The 15,962-nt window shown below is 33.6% G+C and overlaps 1 pseudogene; it reads left to right on the forward strand.

The window, feature by feature from the left end:
- LOC109097188 overlaps positions 1-15,962 on the forward strand; it is a 153,735-nt pseudogene that overhangs the window by 93,594 nt on the left and 44,179 nt on the right.

The following is a 15,962-nucleotide window of genomic DNA, read 5'->3' on the forward strand; positions in this document are numbered from 1 at the left end:
TAATGTGCTATAAAAAAATAAAAATAATAATCTATGTAAATGCTTACTAGATGGATGTGTTTGACCATTGCACTCATGTCTTTTGCCAGCGTCTTGCAAATTTTTAGATATTTTTACACTGAAAAAAAAAATGCTGTTTAATGAAGTCATGGAAAGTTTTGTAACAGGTGCAATTCAGTTTATGCTACTTCTCAATCATTTTTATTTTATCCTTAAACAGTGATTGAGTGTCACACAACTGAAATCTAATTTAGTTAAGGTCATAATGTGATTGGTTATCAAGGTAGACGTGATTTAAATTGTCCGTTATGCTTTCTTCAATGGTAGAGCCACAGAGGTTGTTATCTTCAAACAATAAGAACATCTGGTTGTAAGCCTATTATGCTCACAGATGACAGAAATCATGTGCATCTAGTGTGCAAATAAAAACTGAAGTATACTTGGGGCTTAGGGCACAGTGAACATGCCTTTAATGGAGAACATGTACTTTCTCCTGTGCTTCTTGAATAACACACCTCTTTACTTTTATGAATTTAAAAGGATTGACGTATCCTGTAAATATGCTTCGCTAGCAAGATGAGGGATAAAAGAACATGTTAAGCACAGCACAATACAAGAAAGGACAGTGAGTCGTTTTTGACATACAATCAGACATGTCAAGAAGCATGAAAAAAAAAGAGAAATGTAAAAAAAAATACATGGTCACCCAAACAAAGCTTCAAAATCAGAGCGATTGCAGGCAACATAATTGATTTCATTATTGGATGTGCCTGTGCTATTCCTGTACTTTTACAACTGAGCGAGTCAAGCTTTGAATGATTAAAATGTATGGTGTATATCTTGCCAATGAATATACGTCAACCCTGTCATCTTTGTCCATTTTGATTCATTTCCCTCATCATTCATTATTCCTTTACCAGGCATTGTATATTCACATCAAACCCGTTTCTAGTTTAAAGACTCACACACACATTCAGAAAATGACACAATAAACCGTATGTATGTGGGCGATTCTGCACAATTTAGCATTTTTCTCAGAATGAAACAACAGGGTCAGGAATCATCATGGGGCTGTTACTTCCGTCTTGGACTGAAACATGTCCTCAAACTGCCCTGTGGGTCTGCAGTTCTTATTTTTACACCTGTGAGAAAAAAGGTTTATTTATGGCAGTCTTGAAAGTAATTTGTAGAAACGTTTGACCGAAGTTTGTCACAAAGGTTTGCCAGAGCATTTTATTTTTGTAAGTGTTTAAATCTTGAATGTAACATGTTTTCCTTTGTAGGTTTTGGAAATATATTTAATAATGCATTCCGATGATGTGTTAAAATGATGAAATTAAAATTCATGCTCATTTATTCACCATCATGTTGTTTCAAATCTTTATGATTATCTTTTGTTAAACACAAAAGAAGATATTTTGCAAAACGTGTTCTGTGTGAATAGCCTCTTTTTTTCCCTTTGCAATTGTATGTCCAGTTTTTTTGATCAATAATCTTCATGAACTTGATGGCATGCTTTTTCTATGAGAGTGACGCTATTCATTAGCCTGATTGGGTTTTTTTGTACTTAATGGCTTGGGTCTGGTCATGTGAGGCTCTCCATTGTGACTGAACAGTCTTGGAACAAAACCGCATCTGATGAGCCAACACTCCTACACTTTTCCATTGGAGACTGTCCAAGCTGCCCATCATTTGAATGCCAGCCCAGTTTCTGAACGGGCCCCGAGTCACATTAACAGCAAAAGCTATCTATACTGCAGATCAGTCCAGATTACCTCAATTATGAAAAATGCCCTGAAGGTTATCAACACATTCTGTAAATCAAGCATAATATGATGACATAAACTTCAGAGTTTTCTGCAAACAGGAAATAGGCCAAAGCAAATCTAAGATGCTTCCAGAGGAAAGGCTGGGAAGAAACGTAATAAAACTGTCCATGACATATTGGCCTCCAGTAGTCAAGGACTGGAAGTAGTCAAAATCTCATACTCTTTAAATAGTTACTTCTTCTGAATAAGTAATTACTTTGCAACTGTTAAAAAAGTATTATGTGAATATGTGTATGATTGTAATTTGGACGTAGTGCATTATCATGTGACCTACAGTGTCAGCTGAGTCACTTCACTACCATTTACAACTCCTCTCCTGTGGCCATATGGGATTGTAAAGTATCCATTGGCTGCCCACCGGAAATAGTTGGTCATCTACGTTTTTCTACTGTTTTATGAATACTATGAATTTAGACATATGACTCTATTAACTTACGTCATGTTATTCACCTACTATGTCCATCCATATTTGGATCCAGCCAAGGTTTAGCTGGTTAGCATGGCGTCAATTGGTAGATGCCATTGTCAAAAACAAAAAGGTTAGGATTTTTTAAATGAATTTTTCAGCATAGTTTTCAAGTTAACTGCTTAGCATATTGTCTTAGCATTAGCCTGCTAGCCTAGCCTATACCTACAAATCTTCAGTTATGTTTTCATACTTACTATATGTTTTTTTAATACATTTTGTTTGATGTTTGCTAATGCTACTCACATTAGGGGAATAAAAAAATGTGTCTTTTGTTTGCTAATGGGGTAACATTACAAACATTTATCCACTGCACACACTGTATGACATTTTAACGTAAAAGCATGTAAAACATGTTAATTAATAAATGGAAAGCATACTATATACACTGAAAAAGTAGATTTAACGTTTCAATTAATTTCACACCTTTTAACTGTTGTATAGACTTTGAAAGAAAAAATATACTTTCTTTGACTTCGACTTCTTTGACTTCTTTTTCTTCAAATTCTTCTTTGACAACTACTTTTTCGACTTATACTTCTTTGACAACTTTGACGACGACTTTGACTACTTATTCTTCGACTTTGATAACTTAGATTTCTTCTTTCTTCAAGGACGACTTCTTTTTCTTCTTCATATTTGACCACTACTTCTTCGACTTCTCAACTTCAACTCTTTCTTTGACGACTTTTTTTTTTTTTTTTTTTTACTGTCAATCTCACAGATTTTTGGACCTTCTGCTCCACGGTCATGGCAGCTGTCATGAATTAAACATGTAATCACTTTTAAAACAAGGGCTTTTTCAACTGCAAAATGCACTGAATCTTGCAGGAAGCACAAAACAATCACAATTCACAGGGCTGAGATGCAGTTCCACGGTGAAAGGCTGAGACAGGGAACCCTCCTTCAGGCAAGTGCAAACTCAGATTTTGTCCCCAATCCATCAGAGGGAGTCGAGGCAGAGAATCGGCTCTGGCTTTGCCATCATTCCCTCAACATGCAGTGGCCAAAATACAACCGGAGTGAACCAGAAACGTATGAGTGAAAGGGCTGACGTGTGGGGAGAAAAGGAGTGGGATATAAGATATACATGGACATGCACACATGGATCTGTTCCTCCTCCACATCTTCGCTATCCTCCACTGCTGCCTGAACAGGCTTAGTAATGGTAAAAAGAGAGCTGACCACAAAATCCACCCTTGTAAAAAGAGAGAGACCTGCAGATCGTATAAGTAGGATGTGAATAGTTGACTGATGTTTTCAGCGTGTTGCAACATTCATGAGCAGCTCTGTCCTTATTCTTAATGCCAATATAATCGCATTGTTTAGAAAGCACAATGAGCTTGATTAGCCATAGGCTTTATCTCAGGCTTTGAGTTATGGCACAGCATGGGAAAAGCCACTTGCACTCAATATCTCTCCATTAGGTGTGAGGTTTTCCTTGCTCATTTCCTCCATCAGTCTATCTCACTCTGGCTCTCTCCACCTCCCACCTCTTCCCACCAAACCTCATCAGAAGCAGGGACTGCATCTGCCTATTTTTAGCATTAACATGGCAGATTTTCACCTTCATCCAGTGGACTCTCACTGAAGGTTGGAAAATATTGTGCTATGATATTGAGTGTGAAAAATATGAGGGGATTTTCTAGTTTCATAACTGTGGAGTTTTGAAGGTCTTGAATGGAAATAGAAAAGTGTCAGTACTCCTGAGAGTGTTACAATTGTTTACACATCAGTGGGGTGCAAAAGACCACAATAAAAAATTCTTAAAAATAAAAAAAACAAAAATAATAAGTTTGTAATAATAATAATAATAATAATAATAATAATAATAATAATAATAATAATAATAAATTTGAGTATTCTGATTTAACACCTTTTTAATAATAATAATTATTAGTGTTGTTGTTTTATTGTTATTATTATTACAATATTGTTTTTTTACAATAGTACTTATTTATAGCAATATTCTTATTTCATTTGTTTAGTATTGTTTAGAAATTAATAGATAAAAACTGCATGACAAAAATAATCAAGAATTATTAATAGTTATTAATATAAGCAGTTTAAATATAACATTATTATTTAAAAAATAATTATAATACATTTATTATAATAGTTTATAATAGTAATAGATATGAGTAATAATACATAATTTATTAGTAGTATTAGTATTAGCAGTTTATTTATATTAATGATATTAATATTAATTATAAATACATTAATACTATTATAGTAAAATCAACTTTTTAATTAATATTATCATTATTATTATTATTATTATTATTACAAATAATAATTTATTATAATATGCATATTATTAAATGCATTATTAACAATAATAAAAATACATTGTAATACAATAGAAATACATTATTATTACAAACATTATAATTAGTATTAATATTCATAATATTACAGTTATTAATACAAGTTTATTATAAATAATGTGAATATGTTGTTGTTGAATATCAGTATAAGGATATTGATTGATTCAGTATTAAAAATCCGTTACATCGTCCTTATTCACAACCAAAGCTATTTCACAATTTTGATTCAACTTGATGTTTCAGTACTGAGGTATCCTTCCGAAGGGTGAAGAAAACAAGATTATTATTACTCTACACTGCATAAACTGTGCAATTAGCAAATACTTCATACGTGTCTTTCACACCTCAAATGTTTCAATTAAAAAACATAAGCAGCATTCTCACTGATAAAAGGCAAGGATTTGCCATGTAACCTAATTAGCATTTGAAAGGAAATTTTAATAAAGTATTAAATGCTATTTTACCACAGTAAATAAAGCCCAGTGACAACCATTATTTTGTTTAGGCTTTGCATATATATTAAACTAACTGTAACACACATTAAAAGACCAAATGTTGTTGTTTCTGAACCAAAAGTTTTAAAGTTGAACTTTTAAACTGATTGTGATGCAACTCCCTGAACTTTAGGTTCTGTGCATATTCACAAACGTTTTTTGGGCATTTGAAGAAAAAAAAAAAAGAAAAGAAAAAAAAAAAACTCCTCGGAAAACATAAGTATACAGATACCTGACAGTAAAGCAGTGCAATGAAATGTCATTACCGTTCAGCGGCTACAGTGATGAATTTGATAGTAACTTTATCTTTGAAAATTACATAAGCTAAACTGTTTGGTAATCTTTGGGATATCTCCAAATACTGACAATTAGATAATACTTCCCCTAAAGCAAATGTAACCTTTCACAACTATTGAAAGAAGTGTGGGGAGTAATTAACCAAAAGAGGCAAAGTTACTAACTTACACGCTAATTTTTGATATTGACTCTGTACAGTAGCACTGTTTTTGAGGTGAACTTATAATAAGTCTCATGAACAGTTTTACTTTAAATATCAGGAGACATTCAAATCAGTATAATTATAATAATAGTCGCAAGAGACTTCATTTAGAAAATGTTTCATTTGAATTACATCATCATAGTGGATGTGATCAAATTTCTAAGTGACGTCTGAGAGCACATAAAATATTCATTGGCAAATGAAAATGCTCTTAAACAGGCATTTTGAAGAATACAATGCACATCAAAGTATTTAAAATAAAGGTGAATTATTTGTGAGCGTCGTATTTGAGTCAGTCACATAAAGAAGGTTATTTTCAAAACTGTTAAAGGGGTCATATGATGTTGCTAAAAAGAACATTATTTTGTGTATTTGGTGTAATGGAATGTGTTTATGGGGTTTAAGGTTCAAAAAACACATTATTTTCCATATAATTTACATTATTGTTTCTCCCCTATGCCCCGCCTTTCTGAAATGCTTAATTTTTTACAAAGCTCATCGGTCTGAAAAGCAAGGTGTGCTCTGATTGGTCAGCTAGCCAGGGCATTGTGATTCGCCAAATGTTTCAATCGTCTGACGGAAATGTTACGCCCCTCAACATATACTGTTATGGCGTGTCCCAGTCAGAACACCGGCATGACAAGACAAAAACAATAAAACCCATTTCAAACGAGGCTGTTGTTGCATCCAGTGGGGACATAATTACTGATTATAATGACTTATACTGTCTTTTTTTCGTGTTGCGTTGCATATCGCGCCGCGTAAACATAAAACCATGTCTGCATTTGTGATCGGAGAAATGACAAACAACAAGTGCTACTCTACACTGCTCAAAATTCACGTTTGAATCATCAGTGGCAAATCCTTTACATATTTGGGCAGCGTTATGCAAATCTTCCCACACAGTGACGTAGAGATGTTTTAGGAGGGCGTGGACAAGTCTTAACTTTTATAAAGAATATCTCTTTGGATTTGAGACTTTAGTCTTTGCTACTTTACAGATCTTCTTTATGCACCAAGAGCTTGTATCACTCCAAAGAGAAAGGACAAATTGAAATCGCATCATATGACCCCTTTAAGATGGATTACAATCATGAATCATTGTTTGTATGAGATAACATGGCATGATTCATGTCATACAGCAGGATATTTCCTAATAGCCTAATTGTTGTTGTGCTATAGTATTAGGGTAGATGTTTTATCCTTCTCATCTTATCTGTTTTTTATGGCCTCTAGTCAAATAGCTAGTCATTATGGTCATTAGCTAGCTATGAGCGATCCTCTGATTTAAATGAATCGATTCATTTGGTTCACTTGAGTCTGTGCACCAAAATCCCTGCAAATTTGTTGTAGTTTAATGCTGCTGTTTGCCATGTTTTCAACTGGGGTATAATATAGAGGAGTCTTCTACTTTTATTAGTTGTATTTAGCTTACATTTATTTGTTCAATATAATGATGTCACCCCAGCTTTATCAGAACAGGTTTGAAGAAATGTAGCATTACAGCACTTACTCACCAATGGATTCTCTGCAGTGAATGGGTGCCGACAGAATGAGAGTCAAAAAACAGCTGATAAAAACATTGATAAATGTTCATGTTTGGGGAAGAAGCTTTAGCTTTAAATTTTGAGGTGCTGGTTGGTTTCCCCTACACTGGACAATAACAGTAAAGGAATATGATTAGGTTTAGCAACAGAGACAGACAAACAAGCTCCTATGTTTCCGTTATGACCCAGAGGTCTGAAATAAATGAGGTCTTATGGGGCAACCGACTCTACAAATTCATTTCCATTCTGTTGAACATGCTACTTCCCAAAAGTGTTTCCTTTGCTTCTTTTTGACTGTTTTTTTTTGCGCTATAGTAAAAAACATGGTAAAACACTAATCTCCAAATAACCTTAGAGCTACTCGTCATATCTACAGTTTGTTTTCATAGAAAATGCAGTGGGGAATATTGAAACAAGTTTACTTCTTTCGTCAAACCGTGCAGTCATTTCATCTTGGTAACGAGGTAAACAGGGTTCAATTACACAGCTAGTACTTTTCTAATTAAAAAACAAACAATCCTCCTCTCCAGATTGATGCTTCTGTATTTATTTGCTTTTTTACGGTTTTGGTCATGAGTAACATTAAAGTGTATGATGTGTATGTTGCTATGACTCTGATGCTCTTTAAGCCCAAGCTAGATAATTTTAATGAGCAGTGGGTTGAATCTATAGCCCGTGGCTAAGTAAATGTCAAGTAAGTGCAAATCAGAATTAATTGATACAGTACATGGCACTCTCGGTTTTGTCAAGTGTTAGGAAGCCTAAAGGACGACACGATACGAGAAGGCCATATTTAATAAAAATAAATATTGCTTGTACAAATTCCAGCTAATTATAGTCCTCTCACCCACATGAAAGGGAATGTAAAATTGTGTTTGCATCCAACTTCAGTTTTTGTGGCCAACTCAAAGCGATAAGAAGGTTCATCTAAGGTCTTCTTCATTCCTTATTTATTTCTTGGCCCATAGAACATCACTTGAATAAAAACGAGATGTTTTGGAGTCTAGATTTCCTACAAAAATCTCTCATGCCAAGTACATTGTTTGCTTTACATTCCCAAAGTGCGTAAAGTGCCCCTATTATGCCATTTTTAAGGTTGCTAATTGCCGTTAAAGAAAACACCAAAACAGGTTTACATGCATGCAAGGTCAAAAAACATGTTAGTTTTCTCAGAAAATAGATTTCATTTTACCTCATATCTAAATGATTCATAAACGACTTGTGCGGAGCAGTTCAAAGAATCAGTCTCTCTAAACCCCTCCTTTCCGTGAGCTCTCACTGCTGTGATTGGTCAGATGGCGCAGTCCTTTGTGATTGGTCTACTGTGTACACCGCGTGTCGGAAACGAAATGCCAATTGCCTTGACAGAATGACAGCCTTGGAGACTTATCAATACATAGAAAAGATTGAATGGATTGTAGCTTACCAACTCGAGCTGAAATCTGATGTTGAAGGGTTTGATTGACAAGAGACTGATTCACAAGCATGACTGGAGCAGGACATTTCTCAGTGTAAGTGTCAAGTGTTGACAAGTTTGTGGTAATTATGAGATGTGATCAAACAAATTTACTCTCACAGCGTAGGATACAGTGTCTTCTCGAAATGATGTTAACCACATTGAGACTTTACTGTGTTTGTGGGCAGGCAAGTTGGCGACTTAAAACGTGGGTGGACATTATGCAAATGTGTACTTCGTGACGTAGAGCCGTAACAGACTACGATTCAAATTCCTGACAACTCGTTTCGGCAATTGCGAGTCGACTCTTTTTTTGACAAATAATAACTTTATCATGCAGTGTTGGCTTCACAACTTTGCAGATAGTTTATGTTCACAATCATCTACATGACACACTGCATGAAAGGTAATAGTCGAAAAGGCATAAAATGAGGCACTTTAAATCTCAAGTGATTTCTTACCTAACAGCACATTAAGGCAAGACACCAAATAAAAAAAAACAACATCAAAAAAAAAAAAAAAAAAAAACATTGTTTTAAGATATTTTCCTTTTATAAGATGTATTATTTCAGACTAGTGGAAAGAATGCATCCAAAATACACATTTACAAAATACAGCCATTTAAATGTAAAGCAGTAAAGCTCATTAGCTGCGTATGCAACCAATAAACTTCGCCAAGTAGTTTAGCGCTGTGAATATTATCAGTTTGCATTAAGGACCCATCAGCCTGCACCATCTAATTTCATGACAGAACTTGGCATATACTCAGAATCTCCTCTTCTTGTTTAATGCCAACAAAATGAAGCAGGGATTCTGAACCTGACTTCATCCAAATATTCAGATTCCTAATGAGGAAATCTATGCAAATTCATACTTCACATTTTGTCTCATTTTGTTCACACAATTTTTTTTAATGTCCTGGGATCAATCAGCAGCATGGTGATATATATTCTTTTTTTATCCTATTCATCTCTGGTGTCTTGCCTTAAATTAATAGCTTAAACTGTCATTCCAGAAATGACTCTTGTACCCAACATCTTGTGAACATCTTGAAATCTGCTACTCACTGTAATTAATGTGCAATGCCAGGAGAAACCCTTGAGAAAGCCCTGTTAGTTCCTAGATAAGCTCTACAGCTGAATCACGGAGCAGAGCTGTTGTTGCGAAACTGATCTGTTTCTTAAAACCGTGTAATGGATGTAACATGGTTTCGAATCAGAACACAGACATTACGATTATCTTAATGCTGCAGGTTTGTGCACCATCTGCTGATGTCTATCAACCTTTAAGGTTACTGTAAATAAAGACTGAATTAATTCAGAATAGCCTGTCAGGTTTTTGAGTTGAAAAGAAACCCAAATAAATGTTGCTTATGTCATAAGTGAGTCAGTTTGAAAGAGAGACGTTATTTTAGCAAATCTACCTGTTTTAATATAAATTGGGCGGTTTTGTCAAGTCAATTATTTGGGCATGTATTGCAAAGGTTTAATCCACTTAAGCAGGAAAATGACACCCCTGCTTAAGAAATGTCTGTAATCTGATTGGTTCAGCAGAAAGAGCATGTTGCACCACCATGTTCGCGAAAATTTCTGTATTTAAAAAAACAAAACAACAATTGTAGCATGCCAAAACCAACATATTGCTTTCCAAGGCTGGCTGAGAAAATTAATGCAAGATTTTGAATTTCAAATGTGGAAATATTTTTGATATAAAGATGTTTGATCTTAGCAATGTGAGATTTCAGGGGTGCAGCAGCAAACTGAAAATATGTGCGAGGGGCATTTTAAGATATACAGTTGGACAGTTAAGTGTTTGGATGTAAAAATGTAAGGTATGATGTACAATTAATGAGAAATAGTAGGGTGAAAACAAAACATTTATCGATATTGGAAATTTTATTATTCTATTAATTAATTAATTTGACATTTTTTATTAATTTTATTTATTTATTTTTTAATTTAGATAATTGCCTTCATTTAACACTTTTTAAAAGTTAATCTTTAAAAAATATTTAGCAAGTTTTAAAATGAATATCTATTTTTCATACTGTACATTATTGTGAAGCCCAATCTGACCATTTAAAATGTACTTGAAGTTAAGTTTTTAGAAAGTGTTTTATTTTTTTTATTTTTTTAGATTTAATTATTAGTTTTTCATCATTTACAAACTCCCTGCAGTTTCTTCACAAACCCCAGTTTGGGAAACCCTGATAATGTAATATTTAATGCACTTCATGTTGTTGATAACAAAGAATTTAATAAATTTTCCTTCTACTTAAATTTTTAAATCAGTATGGTGAGATTGTCATATTTAAATCAATGTGATAAAGGATTGAATCAATTAATCAAAATTTGTCAAAAATGAACCAGTTATCAAAAACTAGTCAGATTACATTACCTAAAATGTGTAGTGTGATAGATTTCAATTTTCATCACGTAATTTGTATTCAGTCATGTGATACAATTTAGTTCAAGAGTTGTCTACCCAGCACTGTTAAAAATATTGACTTATCTGCCTTAATTTTAGTGTCAGTGCTTCATGGCAAAAGAAAAACATGCCAAATGGCATATTTGTTTTTCAGATGCTTTTCAGTATATGAAAGCACGCTATATGCTTCTGTTCATGTGCTTCAAGTAGGCCTATACTGAAGAGCTCAAACCTTTTGATGTTGCCTGGGCTGCAGCTTGTGTGTAGCAGTTTTCTACAGGACGTGTGGGTATCTGAGTGGGTGGACATCAGCCTACCTGAAGCCCAGGAAGTTGGCCTCACGCTGAGGAGATCTGTATATACTGTGAACCATTTTCCAGTCATCAGTGTTCAAGTAAGCGCATCATTATCCCTTCAAACAGCCCTGCTAATGCGAAGCAAAGTGGGGCTCTCCCACACCGACTGTTATGGCACTACAGAGGAAAAGCTAGCGGTTTGCCAGACACTGCTGAAAAGAGGATTCAGGGTCTCGCTGGCTCAGTGCGACACAGCGATCAGGATGAAAGACAAAGAAACACTTAGTCACATAACCCACTAAACGAAAACCAGCGGAGAGAGCTGTGCCTCTGAGATAGAGAGAGCAAGAGATTGCTGAGAGTTTTAGAGTGAGCCTGGAAAGATATTTTCTGCAGAAGTTATTATCTTACAAAATTAGCCAATCAAATTGGAAATTGAAAATGGAATATATATATATATATATATATATAATATAAACTTCAGAATTAAGTTTTGTGTATGTAATAAGTTTAAACTTCAGAAAGTTATTCTTGGAGAGAGAGATTAAAGTTGCTTGTGTGAATTACCTGCGTCTTCTCTGTGAGTTTAGTTAGTTCAAAAACAGTGATTTTTCCCCATCGTTGCTGAGGTATATAATGTAGCAATACAGTATTGAAGCTGCTTCATTAATAAAATTCGGGGGACAGTGTTGACAGCAAGTTTGTGTGCTCCTGAATGTTTCTATGTGTGTGCAGCGCAATCTCTGATCTCTGTTTGCGAGTGATGTGTATATATATCATGTTCGAGACATGATTACAGCCTTGATATTATCAGTGTTATATTTCATCTGCAACAACATTTATAAAGATACGGTTGGTCATTAACTTTAAATGCATCATTATGCAAACAAATGAGGAGTGTTCTAAGGATGAAAGACACAACTGGCAGATCAGTGTGCCCCTTCATTTCTCTCCAATGGATAATGTTAACTGTGACAAGATGATTGACAGGGCAGTTTAAATGGTGACAGGATGCTCGTAACTAAGCAACAGAGTACAGTATATGTTAATGACATAATTATGATGACGTAAAGCTTGCATTCTTTTCTGCTACCCACTCAAAATGTACTTTTTCTTCACAAAAAATATTACATATTTTTGGGCATAGTATAAGTAGGCGAATTGAGATGCAGCATAACATATTTTGAAATTGGGAAATACTAATTCTAATTTCAAATACTATTAATTAAGGATGGATAGTATCCTATGTGAATTGGAATGCAACTTTACGTTGTTGCTAGAATACCAGCAGTCGATTACCGCCACCTAACTGTTCACTAGTTTTTATTTTTGGGTTTTATCTCAAAATAACGGAAAAAGGAGCTTTATATTTGTTGATCAGAAATTCATTAATTAGATATTTATAGATAGATATTTAAGAAATCAAAAAGTGGAAAAATTTTACATTTGTGAAGAAACCGACTGCCAACAGCTGCTTCAGATGGCATTTTTTCAGCCGCACCAAAATGCATTGCACAGGTTTGTGGGATATTTATGAGTATTTTTGCTGACAAGATTAACACTGCTGAATACATTTACTGTTAGAACTCTGCCAAGCTGAAAACATTGATCAACTATTTTTAGTCTTATTATCATGTATCTGATCCATACAGTGGCTCTTAAATACCTGAATACCTCACCTGGCTTAATTTGGCTACAAACACAACAACATTCATACATTAATTGTGGGTTAGGTGTCCAGATGCATATATATACATATATTAACACTGAGAAATACTGGCATGAATCCTGGAAAGATCATTTCTCATTAAATTATGATATGGTTTAGGAAGGCAGGAGCCTAGCTGACTTCATTCTGGATCCAGCCCACATGGGTTTAAAATAACTGTCAGTGAATAAAGAGTAAAGAATAATGTTGTTATTATCAAGCCACTCCAATGTTACACTCATAATGAATCACCAGCTATATGTCTTTCAAAAGTGTTAGTATGAAAAGGAATGAATGATATTAATTCAAAGAAAACTATGAACTCTTTTTGCTTAGTGTTTCTAATTTGTCATGAACAGATGCCAGCTATGTAGTGTAATGAACTGCAAGAAATAATTCAAGTAGCAACCACTTAAATCAGCATCCAGACAGCTTAGCTGCTCATCTCCAACTTTGTATCATAAGAAAACCGGGAACAGATTATAACAGAAACTTGCCCTTTTTTCCTTCACCTTGAGAACACATTTTTGCACTAACAATGAATGCACGACTTGACTGAGAACCACTGGGTTCTGTTGTATGTATATTGTAAACTGCAGTTTAGAGATCAGCCTAAGTGGAGCAAACCATGGTCATCTCGAAAACTTCAATAGGTGGTCTAAAGGATTCTACAGCTGGGGTTTTCACACTTTACAAACAAGAGATCATGTATAGAGACACACTTATATTGTGTGAGGAATATATTCATATTATTATTATTATTTATGTATTAATATAAGATAATGTTGTGTTATTTAAATATTTTGTTTAGGCTTCAAAGCAAAGCATTTAGGTTTCAAATATGAATGTATTAATATAGTATATTAGCATGTGTGTTAAGTGTATTAATATTTTAATGAATAATATAGTAATATCATACATTACATTTACAGTTATAGATTATTTAGTTATTTTCTTTTATAATATTATACATTTTTTGTTGTTTCCAAAATCGCTTTAAAGCTAACTATTATAATATGATATAGTTCATTTTTAAATATGATATAGTTCATTATTAAAATATATTTTAATGCATCAATAACATATAGTAAAATATTAGCATATGTTAATATTATAAAGACAAACAAACAATTTGATTTTTTAAAAGAAAGAATAAAAATATATATTAACATGAAAATAATAATGTATTTATTTAGATATTAATACACTGTAAAATAATAACATAAATAATAATCATAATAAAATGAAAAAGAAAAGTACTGGCAGATCATTACACAGGATATTATCCATTAATTTTATGGAAATTTCTGTTAACTCTAAAACACAAATCAATGCAAAATTCCAAACACTGGTAAACACCTGTAAAAAAATAAACACCTTTAAATTATACAGTACATTGTGCCATTTTTAAAAATATATATTTTTTAACTTTTTCTTTAGAGTGGTTATGCATCATGGCCGCATCACCACCTTGGGTGTGCATTATTTTTTTAAATAATTATTTAACGGGCAGGAGTCAATTATTCTGCTTACACTATGGTTACCACACCTCAGACATTGTTTAGATATTGTATTTCAAGACATTCATCAGGCTTTTGTCCTTAAAATGCTCTTGTAGGTAGGATTGTGGGCTGTGTGGTGCCTAAATGCTACTCTACACATCTCTGCCTCCATGCCACCGTTGCTAATTCAAAAACATAATTTCAAAGCTGGTAATGGAGACTTGAGCCATTGATAGCAGACTAATGCAGTTATTAATTAAGTTTATTAGACAAGAGAGAGAGAGAGAGAGAGCTTAAGCATGTGTGAATAAGTCTGCGCATCTCAACAGTGTTGTTAAGGTTGACACAAGGTACCTCCACACTATGCTCGTTGGAAGCAGTGAGGTCAAATAAAATAAAAATAAAAAAAAACCTTGATTGGGCACACATACAGTAACACTATACTAAAAAATGTGATTTATTTGTTGAAATCTAGAAGAGCCATAGAAAAATACATTTTTATTTATTAATATATATATATATATATAATATATATTATAGATATATATATATATATATAATATATATATATATATATATATATATATATTATTTACCTTTATTTATTAAAATCATTATATCATCATCATACGCGCAGCAATCACAAGTGATATATATGTTAGTCTATTTATTGAAACTTGGAAGTCATATACATATTTTATATTTCATTATACAACATACAATATAATACAGTAATTTAAGTAATGCATGTCCTTTATTCATTAAAATGCATTATTTCAACGTAAGGCATATGGTCATCATTATAAGTCATTACAATACAGTCTACTTTCAGATAAAACCTGAAAACCAAAGAAAGAAAACATCGATATTTTTTAGACAATATGCAAATATCACATATCTCTTATTGTATAGTAATTACAAGCTCTTGGTGCATGAAGAAGATCTGTAAAGTGGCAAAGACTAAAGTATCAAATCCAAAGAATATTCTTTATCAAAGTTAAGACTCTGCCACGCCCCTCTAAAACGGCTTATTCAAAAACACCCCCACATATCTACGTCACTATGTGGAAATATTTGCGTATCCCACCCAAATGTTCACGCAAAAAAAGAAAAGAGGCATGGTTTCAGTAACCGAAGTTAGTGTTGAATCAGCCATGTCAGGGAGATGCTGTGTGATTCTAGGCAAAAGCAAAAGCATTTAGGAATCTTTAAGATTACTTACAACAGAACAGTAATTCATTTTATGGACGACCAGTTCGTGAACCTAGGAGAGGAGGTAATTTTGAACTTTGCCTATGACAATCTGGCGCTTTCTGAATCAGCTACTCTAAGTATGTTTTTGTTATTAAAGTATTTGCTGTTGACTGTTCAAATGCGGAGTTTTTGCGCGTCGTGTGTGTGTGTGTGT

This window comes from Cyprinus carpio, chromosome A10, assembly GCF_018340385.1.
Source record: "Cyprinus carpio isolate SPL01 chromosome A10, ASM1834038v1, whole genome shotgun sequence".
Lineage (NCBI taxonomy): Eukaryota > Metazoa > Chordata > Actinopteri > Cypriniformes > Cyprinidae > Cyprinus > Cyprinus carpio.